The 15,433-nt window shown below is 42.9% G+C and overlaps 1 protein-coding gene across 1 annotated transcript in view; it reads right to left on the bottom strand.

The window, feature by feature from the left end:
* Positions 1-15,433, bottom strand: part of LOC138510185 (contactin-associated protein-like 4) — a 2,554,874-nt gene that overhangs the window by 952,974 nt on the left and 1,586,467 nt on the right. The gene's annotated exons all lie outside the window — the stretch shown is intronic.

The raw sequence follows: 15,433 nt of genomic DNA, 5'->3' as shown, positions 1-15,433 counted from the left end.
ACATTTCCCTTGTAAGAACAGTCGTTCAGCACCTTCAGGATAACCATTTACAAGTAAAGCCTAAAAAGTGCATTTTCAATTCTTCACCTATACCTTATTTAGGGTTTATATATTATCACCTGAGGTCATATCTATGGATGCACAAAAAGTGACTGCCGTTCTTCTGTGGAAGAGTCCTTGAGACGTGAAAGAAATCCAAAGTTTTCTTGGATTAGCACATTTTTACCGAAAAGTAATACACTCTTTTTCTCAGATGGTTCTGCCCATCACCTCATTATTGAAGAAGAACACAGTCTTTTTCTGGAATCAAGATGCAGAAGAGGCATTTCAACAACTCAAGCGATGTTTCACTTCAGCCCTGGTTCTCAATCCTCTGGATCTGCACAAGATGTTTATTGTAGAAGCCGATGCTTCAGATGGTGCAATCGGGGCAGTCCTCAAACAAGTAGCTTTGAATGAACGGGAACATCGATTGGCTCAAAGACCTTGACACCATTAGAGAGGAATTATTTGGTTCTTGAAAAAGAACTTCTAGTCCTGAAAGTAGCGTGTAAGAGTGGCAACAAACAAGAAACCAAATTAAGAACCGCCCATAGCAATCTCAGCTTCTTATAGTCCTTTGAGTGCAGAAACAGCAACCAATCCCCCTGGCTGGATTGCTTCTCACAGTTTCAATTCCATCTTACCTTCATTTGTATATTGGATAAAACTATACCGGATGGTCTATTTCACATGGACACAGCGTTTCAGAAATATCATGAACCATATGAACATATGTTTCCAGGCACATTCTTCATTGGAGTTATACAAGCCTTTTTTCAAGAAGTCCAGCAACCCTATACCTGTGATGATTCCTCCCTGCATGATCTAGTTGTTCACAATAGTTTATGGATTCACAAATCTACCTTGTACATCCCTTTGGAAGTCTTAAGAAGTATAGTCATCCAGATGAGCCACAGTTCCAAAATTGCAGGACACCTAGGTATAGAACCAACTTTGCATTTAATTTAATGTTACTTGTGGTGGCCTCGCTTAAGCCAGCAAGTAGAACAGTTCTGTCGTTCTTGTGTGTGCACAAGTCAAGACACCTCGACAGCTCAACAAAGACCTTCAGGCAAACTGGTACCCACACGCCCATGGGAAAAGATTGCTACTGACTTTATTGTAGATTTACCATCTTCACCAAATTGTACAGTAATCGTGGTGATGGTGGATACTCTCTCTACAATGGCCATTTTATCCCCGTTCTAAACTTCCTTCAGCCATTCAAATGAGCAGATCCTTCTACAAGGAAATATTTAAATTACACGGCCAACCCAAGTCTATCATATCAGACCTTGGAACTCAGTATGCCTCAGTCTTTTGGAAATTATTGTGCAAAAACTTAGGTATACAGACATGTATGTCATGAGGATATCATCGCCAAACAAATGGAATCACAGAGTGCACAAATCAACTCTTGAACAGTACCTTCACTGTTTTGTTTCAGCAGCTCAAGCCAATTGGGTAGACCTGTTGTCAACAATTGAATTTTCCTAAACCAACTCTCTCCACTCCTCCATTAAAATGACTCTGTTTTTCTGCAATTATGGGTACCATCCTCCTTGGATCCCAGCATTGCCCAAATATAGTACCTGCCATGGAAGAATCTATTTCTCAGTTACGGGAAACACAGAAACAAGCTCTATCAAATCATACCACAGCTAAAAGAGACACCAAACTACAAGCAGATTTTCAATGTAATCCAAATAGGAGATCAGGTACGGTTGTCTAGCAAGTACTTATGGCCCCATCTACACAGGTGTAAATGTGAACCCAGATATGTTGGACCCTTTAAAATCTAGAAAATAATTAACCCTGCTGCTTTCAAGCTTCAACTGCCTTCATCCATTCCACTCATCCTTGTTTAAACTGGTAAATCTGGATGTTTCCTCATATCATTAAGCTCCTCCACTACCTCCCATTCTACGTAATCAACATCAAGTATATGAGATGGAACAGATTTGTAATTCTTGGTTTCAACTCTACAGTAACTGGAAAGGGAATTTACTTTCACAAAGAACATGGGAACCAGCTTGTAATGTACATGCTCCTGCCTTAGTCCATCACGTTCACTGACTACATTGCTGAAAACCTGGTAGGACACGGCTTGCCAGGGGGCATGATGTTAGACGGCGACTCTGCCCGTGGTCCCTCTTTGACAGATGCCGTTTGTAACGCCGACCACCAGCACTCGCCAACCACAACATGGTGCCATGCACATCAGGCAATGCTGAGGGGGAAGAGCTTATTCATTCACAGACTTCAAAACACTTTTTGTTGTAGGTACGCCCCTGTCAATGCTCTGGTGATGCTCCTTGCTTTCCTTCCATTCCATCCAGGATCTTTTATGTTCCTCTCATTACAAATTTGTTCTTCATTCCTTTGGGGGTATTCCACCCAGCTTGTGTCCCTTGCTAGCGGTTCCTCTCCTTCTTGGTTGCTGATTGCTTTCATTGACCTCTGCTGTCCTCCTTGGCTATGGGGTTCCTCTTCAGCTGTACACTGTAAACATTTCAGCAGGGCCTTTCATATACATTAAGGTTTTCACCCCGTGGGGGTTTTTCCTTCTCTTTGCAAGGTCAGTCTGTTTTATTAGACAGGCCTGGTATTGGGTGAGCAGAGACCTTATTTGCATCAAAGGAGGGCCTCATCAAAGACCCAGGAAAGCAAAAGTCTACAACTCTGCCAAATTGGTTCCACACACCCGAATAAATAACATAGGCAAATTCCTCTTGATTTGGTGGTGGGCAGCCAACAAATGCAGTAGAGTGTCCACAATGATCAAACTCCATGATCAGTAATACTTGGTGGCAAAACTTTTGCAGCAGTGTGACAAATTGAATTTTGCTCCAGAGGAGCACAAGGATGAGCAGGGGTAAAATAGCCCACTCAGCCCTCACACTTCTACAAACCGAAACAAAAATGCAATCATAAGGGTAAAGCAGGGACAGTTAAGAGATATACCTACTTTGCCTTTTGTGGTACCATGGACCGAGAGAAGGCAAGACTCTCAAAAGGGGTGAGAAGGTGATCCAGTCATTGCCCAAACAACACAGTTTCACATTCCAAAATAAAGGGAATGTCCAATCAAGGTTATATATATATATATATATATATATATATATATATATATATTTTTTTTTTTTTTTTTTTTTTTTTTTTTATATATATATATATATTCAGTACAAAAACATTGTTAAAGGGACGTTATGGTTAAGTTTCGCTACTAAAAAACTATGAAATTCAGTAAAAAAACATTGTTAAAGGGACGTTATGGTTAAGTTTCGCTACTAAAAACCTATGAAATTCAGTGAAAAAACTTTGTTAAAGGGACGTTATGGTTCAAAGTAAAACCAAAAAACCCCTGAAATTCGGCAGTTACGGTAAGATAAGCAACCATAACTCGCGCCACCGTGCACTGCTAACACTAACACCCATGACATCAAAGATGACATCACAAATGCTGAAAATGAACTATTGTCCCATATTGCCCTAGGTAGTAATCCAGAAAAAAATACTTTGGCATTTGGAAGGATGTTCATTACTGCTTGAACCAAGTGTTCCAAATCTGCCAACAGAGTAGGGGCACTGACATAGCCCAAATGGAAAGCACCATAGTGCAAAACTACCACATGGGGACTGTTCATCCTGCCCATATCTTCACAAACTTGTACAATTCCCTGTACATTGCAATCAGGCACAGTGCTCCACACCACCTCCACTCCTTTAACATCAAAATTATTTGCAACATGCCTGCATTGAGCATACTGTTGTAAACCATGCACAAACATATCTCCAAGCACCAACACCCAGACTTTCTCCTCTTCTGCCATCTTCACTACACACAGTCTCTTTGAACACAAATCCACAACCTCAACATCTGATTGGCTGATCCCTACAGTCTCCTTTCCATGCTGGATTAGCTGGAAAACCCCGGATGTAGCACGCACTGCCGCAGACCGCATAACTCTTAGACAGCCCTTCTACCATTTCCACTTCATTCTCTGTGCCATACCCTCATTGGATACAGCCAAGCAGGCACACAATACGGAGAACGTCCTCAGAACACCCCCATTTTGTTTATTTTCGAACATTTCAGGACACCGCAAGTCTTCTTAGAACACATTCAACTTGCCAGCGAACAATACGGACAACGTCCTCAGAACACCCCCATTTTCTTTATGTACGAACATTTCAGGACACCGCGAGTGTTCTTAGAACACATTCAACTTGCCAGCGAACAATACGGACAACGTCCTCAGAACACCCCCATTTTCTTTATGTACGAATATTTCAGGACACCGCAAGCCTTCTTTGAACACTTTCAACTTGACACCGAATCTATTCTGCTTATTTACGAACATTTCAGAACAGCCGTGTTGTCCGCAGACAAATCGAACACAACAAAAGCGTCTAGCACATTAAAAAAAATACAACATTGCACCTATCTCATACTCCCCCACCCTCCTCAAACCCTCTTACACACCAACACACTCCACTAAATACAATTTTTAAACCAAGTTTCACCTCGCTGTCCGTGGTCGTCCGCGAATGCAAAATGTCGGCCGCCACCAAAAATCTGATACGCTCCACGCCCCACGCTATCCAATCAGCGAACACGTCGGATGTCCGCGGACATAGCGCAAGCCGCTCGGCCAATCATGGTACTGTCCGCGGAGCGAAACGGGAAGTCCGTCCGCGAAGCGAAGGTAGATATCACTAATTTTTTTGCCTTATATTTTGGTCATTTAAAAAAAAAACTACTGGACGGATTTACACCAAAATTGCAAAAGCACGCTTTTGGGACCAAGCCCCCGCTCCTGCCTCAAATTTGGTGTAAATCCGTCCAGCTGTTTGGTCTGTAGGCGTGCACAAAGTTTTTTCCCATTATGTCTATGGGAAAAAACAAAAGTTTTGGGACCCCCCCTATAACTTTGCCCCTCCTGGACCAAACCTCTCCAAACTTTGCAAATTCAGAGTGGGCCATATACTTTTTTTGCAAAGTTTGGTGAGGATTCGTCCAGAGGGAGCAAAGTTATAAGCCTCCTATGGAAAGAGCAACTGCGTCCATGTAATATATATATATATATATATATATATATATATATATATATATATATATACTTTAATCAAACACACCATTACACATAAAGCAAAAGAAGACATTGTGCAAAAAAAAAATATATATATATCCCAAAGGGTGTGATAGTTAAAGTACTAACCACAAAAAAGGATATCTTGGTTAAAAAACAGGAGTGATCATGCCCTTACCAGTTTATAGTGTCATAGAGGACCGAGAGGGAAGATCAGAGTCAACCGTACGTGTATTCAGTTCTTGGTTCAGACCTAAAATCCAACAGAGAGTTGAGCTGCTCACGCTCAGTTCAGGGATGTATAAACATGGATGCCCATGCCCCAGAAATAAGCAGTCATTGAGTAGAGTCGAAGATGGGTGCTTTGTGTGGTACAAAAGCATTTCTCAAGAATATAGGTTGGGACGCTCCCCAGATCGCTTTGCAGCTGACCAGGCTGAGCCAGGCTTCAGCTGCCGTGTGGTGGGGTTGATGAGTGATGCTGCAACAGTTCGAGTCAGCGGCAATGGTTGTCAAAGTGGTGAGCTTGATGGAATAGATGTGCAATTGATGAGGTGGCAGTGCAAAAACCAGTTGGGTCAAGCTGTGGTTTTGACCCCCATTTAGAGTCAGTGTGTGACTCTCCAGTGATTGGGTTTGTGACCCAGAATTGAGCAGTCTCTTCAGGCCTAGCAGGTTATGAGCTTGTCTTGAGACATGATGTTGCTGACACAAGGTGCAGGCAATGTTTGATATGGTGGAGGAGTGCAACAACCAGCGGCAGCGACTTGCTTCTTGTCCCAGGTGCGGTTAGCACAGAGCAACTGGTTCAGAGAACAGGGAGATTCAGCTGGTATGGTCCTCCGGATGCTGTGGGGCCCTCTCAGGGGAACTCGAGGATCCGGTAATTCCATTCACGGTCTGCTTTCTAAGCTAAAGAGATTCCAGCACAGATTGGAAAGTCCCGATCCACAGCAGCCCTTCCCGGCTCTTGGGGACAGATATTCCTTCTGTCTTGGATGACTCTTTCTTCACCTCATACTGAGGGCTTTGGAGAGTGTAAATCGGTGAAAGAAAGTTCTGTGAGATCTTCAAAGGAAATATGCAGACTTAAAGGATCCAAGAGGTTCTGAGTGAATTTATTGAAAGGGTGGAAGACCCGTTCTTATAAAGGCAAAAATCCTCAGGTGATTGGATGAAAGCTAGCCTGGCTTAGTGGTTCAATCACTGCTCTTGAACAGAGTGGACCTTGTCCTTCTGATGTCACACCCAAAGTGCTTTGCTCCAGAGTAAGTAGAGGGGACAAGAAAGAGAGAGAGGGATAGTGAGAATTAAGATGCTGGAAGCCTCCTTCCATTGACCAGAACCCAGCTGCCTATTAGAATCCTAATTCCTTCCCCTCTCATTGAGAACACATTCCTTTAGAGATGCAGCACCCTGGTGTGAGGCTACTCCTTTTGAATGGGTGTGCTCCTTTGATGCCTGGTCCCAGGACAGCTGCCTGCTCTGCGACTGCCTCAGGCAGAGTGTGTTACCTGCCCTCACAAAGAGATCAAAGAGGAGGTCTGGTTCTGCTGGTTCTTGGCCTGCCACTTTGCAGGCTACACCCAGCTCACCGGAATACACATAACCTTCCACAGAGCTGACGCACAGGAGCTGACACATGTGTGATATTAATTGGAATGTGGCAGCTGCGATCATAAGCAGCATCACGCTCTATACCTAAACTCAGAGAATAGCTTTTGTTTACAGTTTATCCTGCAACCAGCATGGGTTACCTATGATCATCAGAGTGTTGGGTACAGGGTTTTTGATACAGGGGTGCATATCTTAAATGGTGCCTCTGTGCTGCAGGGACTTAAGTGTCTCTGTAGCTGTCAGTTGAGCACCTTGTGAACGGTGAGCTTGCTCTGTGCCACAAGTCATGCAGGGGCTGCCGATCAGTCTACTGATATGGCAGGGCACAAGTATGCTATGCTTTTGGAATGTAGTCTATGGAAAAGGGAAATCTGTTTGGCAGATTACCCCTTTTGGAGATGGAATTACCCTCATCATTCTATTTGTTAATACAAAATTAAAAAAAAGCCAGAGCTTTCCACCCTTACCATATGGTCAGTTACCTCTCCATCACTACCTACCGTTTGATAGCTTAAGGGAAACTAAAATGCCTGCAGAATGTCAGTAAAACCACATCCCCAAAAATTACAGTTAAGGAAGTCTTTGGACTCCACACTTGTGGTAGACCCTTGTTGACTCTCACTCTAACCATCCTCACCGGCTACAGGGCACACTAAACTCACTCCTCACTCCTCCTAAGTCTATGACTATCAACTCCACTCTCACAGCTAATGATCTGAATGCTTTGCTGCAAGAATTACCAAAATGAGTGACTCTCTCCTGGCCTTCCTCACACTCCCTCCTACATTTTACACTCTGCCTACTCTACCTTCATCCTCTGCCTCTATCTCTCACATTAGTCACACTAATACTGACAAAGTGCTATCTCTAATGATGAAGGATAACCCCTCTTGTGCCCCATTAGACACTTTTGATATCAGCTAGTCAAGCCTATGGCCTCTATAGTGGCCTCTCATCTCCTTGAACTCTTCAACCTGTCCTTTGACTCCTCTTGCTTTCCCTCTGTTTTTGAAACAGCCACGATCATCCCTCTCCTGAAAAAGCAAGGGCCTGACCTGGACCTACTGGCTAACTTTTGGTCTGTGTCTCTACTTCTGCACTATTTTAAAGTGCTTGAAATGGTTGTGTTCAACCGTCTTACACATTTCTTAAACAAGCTCAACCTCGAGACCCCCTAAACGCAGGTTTTTGTTCATGTCACTCCACGGAAACTGCTCTCATGAATGTGACCAACTTCTTCGCCTCTGCTAAGCACCTCAAACATATCCTCTATTCTAATTCTCCTTGACCTGTCGGCTGCCTGTGGCACTGTGGATCACTCTGATCTCCTTAATACTCTCTTTCTTCTTTGGATTTGGGATCAAGCCTGTGTGTGGATTGAATCCTACCTTGCACCTCACCAATTATCTGTCTCCTGGAGCAAGAACACCTCTCAACTCACTCCTCTAACTGTTGGTGTTCCACAAGACCGTCTTGGGTCTGCTCCTCTTTACATTCTACACTTCTGCCCTTGGGGCACTAAGCTCCTCCTTTGGTTCTCATACCAAATCTTTGCGGACCACACCCACATGTTCTTCTATTTTCCTGATTCTCCTTTGATCTCTCTATCAAAATATCCAACTGTCCCTCTGCCATATGTATTGGATGGCTTTGCATTCTCTGATGTTAAAATCTACCAAAAGAGAGGTACTCTTCCTCGCTGCCAAAAGCTCTCTCTCATCTCTTCCTCTGCCTATCCAGTTCCCACCTGATCCTCTCCTCTGCTCTCCATCAGCTAGAAACATTGATGTCATCTATGACCCTTCTCACAACTTCACTACTTTAATTTCAAAAACTAGAGCAGCAGCTCCCCTCAACCTCATAAATATTAGGAAAATCAGGCACTTCCTTCCTTTCAAAACTGCCAAGCATCTCTTAACCACTCTTGTCTTCGCTAAACTGGACTACAATGCCAGTATCCTCTTTGATCTCCCCAACGATGCTTTCTGTCCTCTCGACAAGATCATTAACTTCGCTCCCAGGACTCTCTTTGAAATTTCTCACTTCACACCTACTTCTTCACACCGTCACCAGGCTGGATGGCTGATGATGCAAAACAGAGCCAGATTTGTATTGCTTCTCCTGGTTCACAAATCTGTCCATGCTAAGGCACCACTGTAGCTATCCTCCTCTTTTCAACTCTGTAAACCTTCTGGTAATCTCTGCTCTGCCTCATTGACTACCCTTCTGGCTCCTCGCTCCCTCCCCCATGCTTCCTCTCCCTTCCTCTCTTTCTCCCCTCTTGCTCCACTTCCATGGAATTCTCTTGCCCCGGATATCCAAGACACAGTCCACACAGATTTGTTCAAAACCAAACAAAAGCCTATCTCCTTGACTCTGAGTTACCCTCTTAACGCACCTCTCATCTGCCTGCTAGCTAACATTTTTCCCTCGCCTTTAACCTGTCTCTCACTTCCTGTGCCTCTATTTTAGCACTTCACCCATCATGGTCAGGTCCCGAGCGCAGCTGGCCGTACCGCCTACCTATACATAAAAATGTCCAATGTTGGTTGGCCTTAATCTATGTATGTCCACATGTGTATTGTCCCCGGTGACTGTTCCATTTACTCCACTGCACAAGCTGGTCAGAATGTCCCTCAAAATCATCTCATTGTAAGACACCCACTGCTTCCCGTCAAATCTGGTTTCTTATCTATTGTACGTTTGTTTGTGATAAAAAAGATTGGTGCGCCCCCTTCTCTAATTAGATTCCTTCCTTGTATACACAAAACATGGCACTGCAGTATCCTCTTTTGCTCCCTTACAACTAAAGCACAACACTCCATCTATGCATGTTTGCCTAGTTTCTACTTTACTTCATCCACGCATGTGTTAACATTCACCCTTAACATGCATTGGAAGGTCATGTGGGGCCACAACCAGAGGCATATACATATATAAGTAATAGGGGGTCATTATACGTTTGACGGAATCCCACCAGTAATTTGAGCGATATGCCAGCAAACTTACCTACCATTTCTGCTGCCTGGAATCCAGTTATTATCAGGATATTAGAGGCGACAGAAAGGGCAGTAAGTCTCCATTCCATGTATTACTGGCATTATTTTACCATTGGGGCTCTTGCCTGGAGGGAAATCAGTGACCCCCCCCCCCACCGGCAAACGTATGTCTTGGCAGTGCGGTAAAAGTGCTGGCAACAGATTTGCCAGCACTTTTACTGGTACTTTTAATGCACCGCCAAACCTATAATGACCCCCATAGAGTTCTGGTTCACCAACAAGGTGACAGGTGTGTCTACTTGGCATCTTACCAATCGACAGAAATGTTCTTGTTATTGAATTGTGGGTCGAGATAGCTGAATGCCATAGTGATGCCAACAAAGGCAGCTATGCTTTTCTCCTCTGATGCCTAACTCTAATATGAGAAAGGAATATTAACATAGCTATTAAAGATGGGTAAATGATGGGTTTGAAATGAGAATTCGATTTACAAACTCTGTAAATCCGTCTGAAAATATGCTGCCTGTCTCTCGCACTAATGAATACCGGTATAATGACTGAAGCCCACCACCCTTCTTTTAACTTCTGGGCATGGCAGAAAATTAATTAGGCCATGCAGCTCTTGAACGTTTTACAGAAAGGATGAGTCATCTTATGTTTTCTTGAGCTGATCGCAAAGGAACTCCTCCATATATGAAGGAGTGTTATATTTACAATGGATTATATGTTTATAGGATTGTATATTTAGGATTGCATATTTACAATGTGAAACCACAGAGAAGTGTGTTTTAATAAATCCACATGAAAGAAAAAACATAAGAAATCCACAGAGAAACAATCTTAGGACTCTCTATAGGCCCATACATCTTGCAGCCACCATTTTTACTTCCAATATGATCGTGATGACATATTTACTTCAATGCATGTTTTGCGGTCTAGTGTTTGAGTACAGCCACATTCGCCAGCTTTTCAGACTCAATACATCCTTTAAAGTTAAACAAGTCCTTTTATGAGCAAGGCTTTCTCAATAACTGACACACCTCTGGGAGTGTGGTACCCTTTCACCAGAAGCTCTGTCAACTTGGCACAACCTTGTTATTATTCTGTGCTGAATTGGTCTTGCCATAGCAGCATACATGTCCTTCAATGTTAAATCAAACAGGAGGACACGCGTTGCAATTTTTAGTGTCTTTTTAATCGTCTTCCTCTTGCAGTTTGTATATCGTGTCCTTTAAATAGCGCAAGCAAAAGTCAGTTGCCTGATAACTCCGATGAACAGAGGAGATTGCCAGTGACAAGCCAAATTGCTAGTTTTGAATATTTTAGGCACAGTGGGTCTGGTGTCGTCTTTAGGCAGTTTGGTGTTACATCTGTATATTTAAACATCTCTTAATCCCAATTGAAGCATGCGTGTCCCCACGATCCTCCTTCTAGAAATAGTCTCCCATAATTAGAGTGCTGATGCTAAAAGAAAAACAATCGTTATTTAATTGACTTTTTTGTGTGTTTTTCTACAGAGAGAAATGCCGATTTAATGTCAAGATGTGTGCATCCCTGCACCAATGCCCAGACAATATCAAAGTCCAACCCATTACAATTACAGGGGGTTTAATGGCCCTGAGTTCAATAATTAGTGTTACCAAATTAAGCTATGTGAGCATATCTGTATATTGGAAATCATATTGACAGAACATGTTGATGCGCATATGAATAGTGTGATATTTTAATGTGTCAAGAAAAAAAGACATTTGTTTATGAAAGCAAGATTAAATTTACTACAAACAAAACAAATACTCGCCATTCGAAACATGGCAGAAAACCTAGTATGTTGACTATGTAAAAACCCAGACACTGTGGAAACCATCAGACACCTAATCCTAAACTGCCCCTGCACGAAACAGAATAGAACCACCTACCTATCACCGTTGATCACGAATCAGTGGATGATTCAAGAAGAAACTTTGTGGAACAGACTCATCGCCGGGGAAGCCACTAGGTGGACAATAGCCATGACAAATTTGCTCGAAATGGCTTTCAAACAGATAAACGAGGCCCAGCTCACTGAATCTACTGAAGCAGAGCATGGCTAGGGGAACCACCAGTCAGATGAGTTCGGAGGTCTCCCACAAGCACTTTAATAAGTCGGATCTGTGAAAAACCATTGTCGAGAAACTCATTTTCAATGAAACCAAGAGGAACAAATTGCAGAACAAAAATGTGCCACACTCTTTTGACAAAATTGCAGGTTTTTCCTGAATATAAGTCAAATAAATAAATTAAAAAAAAAAAAATGTGTCAATATATCGAAATGTATTTTGTTCTTTTTTAGTATGTCACCAGTGAATAGTGTTTCTCTGTATATTCCCTCATGTTGTTTTTTATGTGTATTCATGAAACATTATTTGTTTCTGTTTCTCGCTGGGAGCTACATATATGCTGTAGTCCCTTAGGGACTCCATTTACACTTTGTTTCCTTCAGCCAATGTACAAGAAAGTAAGGTTGGATATTTCCCGCCATTTAAAGTTCTCTTTTTTGGGAGGTAGGCAATCATTCACATCACTGCTGGCTTTATTATGAACGCTCCACGTTTCCTTTTAGCATCACCCATTAAGAAAGGGGCAACGTAAGACTAATGCAAAGTTGGAACTAAGCATGATTGCATTGCGTTTCATTGGATACACGGGATGTGTGCAAAGCCCTTTGGGAGTCTCTTCGGGATTGTTTGCTGATGGAAAACGACTTCACTTCACCGGTTTGAATTCTTCAACTAGCACCGACATACGGGAAGAACCCTCAGTGAGTCGTGACAGTCGTGCCATTGAGTAAGCTGCCATACGCCGCGGTTTACCCTCTAATCATAGAAAGCCTTGCAGGGCTCTTTTACCACCTGACTGCTCACCTCTGACACTGCGTTTCAGTAAAAACGCGCGGTGCGGAATCTTCTTAGGTGGGGTAGCACAGCCTTCACTTTCTATAAAACCTCATTCAGCACAAAGAACAGGGAAGCAGGTCAAGAGTCAGCTTGGTGTTAGCCTGTGTGTCGGAGCGTCTCGCGGTCTCGTGTTGACCATGGCACTGCTGGCGTTCTTTCTAATCCCTCAAACTCTCTCGCCTGCCACAGGCCTAACCACCCCACTTGCCAGGATGGGTCCATATTTGCTACTTGCTGTTAAAAAGAAACAGCACCGACATCTGCAACCAGACGCTTTTTGGAGTCCAAGTTTAACTTCCATTTACTCTGATGACGTTCTGTCTTTGCTAGCTGTTGCTGTCCTTACTTCTGTCTCTGACTAGTAAAACGTGATCAGTGGGGGGGATGTGGGAGTTTGCAGTTTATTTTTTTTTTCTTTTCAAATATGTATTCTCATTATTATTATTATTATTATTATTTTTATTTTTATTTGTATTTTCATGTTTATTTTTATTTTTATTTTCATTTTATTTCGGCTGGTGACACTGATAGATGACGATAAAACCAAGAGTCTGATTTCCACAACACTCTAAAGCATATCTTACACAAGTGGACACTTATCTCTAAGTCTCGGGAGGATAGCTCAGTGGCAACGTGCTTGCCTTGGAAGCAAAACGACACTGAGCAGCACCGGTTTGATCCCTGTGTCCACGCTTAGAAACCTCTGGGTATGAAGTGCGTTATAAATAACCTATCATATCATATCATAATACATTCCTAATGTGTTCTGATATTCAAAGCCTGCTTTGTTCCTACCTTGTATCGGAAAGAAAGATGTATTTGTATTATATGCATTACATCAATAACATTGGGAATAGGCACAATACTATATGCAATGGGAACCGTTTATAAGAGACGTGATGAAATGAGAACCTCATAAAACAGAAATATTCTGACAGATTGAACTACATATTAGAAAATAAAATCATACCTGTACACGCAAAATGTCGAATCTCCTGATCCCCGCAGCCCCGATTTTAATGTCCACGGTGAATGTAAACACTTTACCATAATGCAGTTACTGTAAATTGGTTTGTGTGCATCATGCGTTGAACATGCCTGTGGATCCATCATTTCTTCCGCGTGAACTGTTTACACATATAACAGGGAGAATGCAGTTCTGTCCCCAAAAGGCATTGCAGTGTTATTTTGATTATGGATAGCGCTGATTTACACAATCCGATAGCAACGTTGTTGAGCAGGTCCAAAGGCGCTGCACTGATATTTTCAGCAAATGTGTTTTTTCTTTAATTAAAAGACCCAGGAAGAAACTAGTGCATCCTTATTTTAAAGGTCTGTATTGAGTCTGGCCACTACTACTAGAACCAGTGCCACTTGAACCTCTGGGGGGTGGGAAGGGCTAATCATTCACCACCAGAAAGGTCATGTGGGGCCCATGGCCGGTAGACTAGCAGCCTCCCATCATGTCTCATGAACCTGAGGCACACTGCGGTGGCATCCATGGTTATAGTTGCAGTTGAGGCTGGAGAACACGCAAGCTCTGCTGCCCTCTGGGTTTTGCTAGATCTCTGCTCCCTTTGTGCCATTTGTCGACCAAGTTCTGTGCTGCTGTGCAGAGAGGAGGAGCAGTGAGCCTGTCAGCAGGCCTACATGGTTAACATATTGGAGACTGTCTGAATCAAGGTATGGCCCAGCTTGAAAGTGGTGTAGGGTTGAATGCTGGCCCAAGCGATAAGTACCTGGAGCTGTGGAAGCGGACGGTTTGGATCGCAGGGACATACAGACCTGCCTAGCTGCTCCTGATTTTGCCATGTAGGAGAACAAGTTTGGGAAGAGGCTAAAGCAGCCACTTAGCCCTCACACTTCTACAAACCAAGAACCAACATAATCGTAAAGGTAAAACGGGCACCCTTAAGAGATATACCTCGAGAGAAGGCTCTACTCTCAAGAGTGGCCTGAATGTGATTCAAGAGCAAACCAAACAGTGCACTATAACAGTCAGAAATAAAGGCATGTCCAATCAAGCTTCTATGAAGAAATCTATACTTTAATAATACACACCATATGCATTGATAAGTAAAATAAAAATAAAAAAAACCTTATACAAAACGCCCCCTGAGGAAAGTGTGCAGAATAAGCAAAGATAGCAATATGCAGCACTCTGGGTAATGTATCAGAGGTGAAAGGCACGAAAAAACACAATGTTCTTTAAAACATCAAAGGTTCAAAAGGGATCAAAGTGACCTAATCAGTCTCTATGGCCCAAAATCGACCAAGTGGGCAGTTAGCAGTCAATAATACTTTGTTGCTGACCTTGGCAGTTTGACAGTGCCAAGCTAGGCTTGAAGATTTTGTGTGAGAGATTTGAGCCAAATTCAGGTGTAGCAGTAAGCTGACATTGAATCAGGTTTAATGAGATGGCTCAGAGTTGTTCGAAGGCAGCGTTCAAAGGATTTAGGTAAGAGTGCTCACCAGGAGTGGTTCAAGGTCGAGCCGGTTTGAGTGATGCTTGGAAGTGGTTATCAGGATGTTCTGGTGTACAGATCGATGACACAGCAGATGTAGCTGAGCCAGGCCAAGTTGTTGAGTAGCTGTTGGTTCGATACAGTGAGTGACACTCAAGCGGTTATTGGCGGGCCATGTGCAGTTGAATCGAGCGTTGCCGGTGACAGACTTTTAAAGACAAAGGTCTAAAGTTTATTAGAAAAAAGCAGGCCTGCGTTAAGGGTGCAATTCATGTCCTTGGAAC

The sequence above is a fragment of the Ambystoma mexicanum genome, chromosome 6p (assembly GCF_040938575.1).
Source record: "Ambystoma mexicanum isolate Mex_15411 chromosome 6p, UKY_AmexF1_1, whole genome shotgun sequence".
Taxonomy (NCBI): Eukaryota; Metazoa; Chordata; class Amphibia; order Caudata; family Ambystomatidae; genus Ambystoma; species Ambystoma mexicanum.
This window is presented reverse-complemented; position numbering and strand designations above follow the sequence as displayed.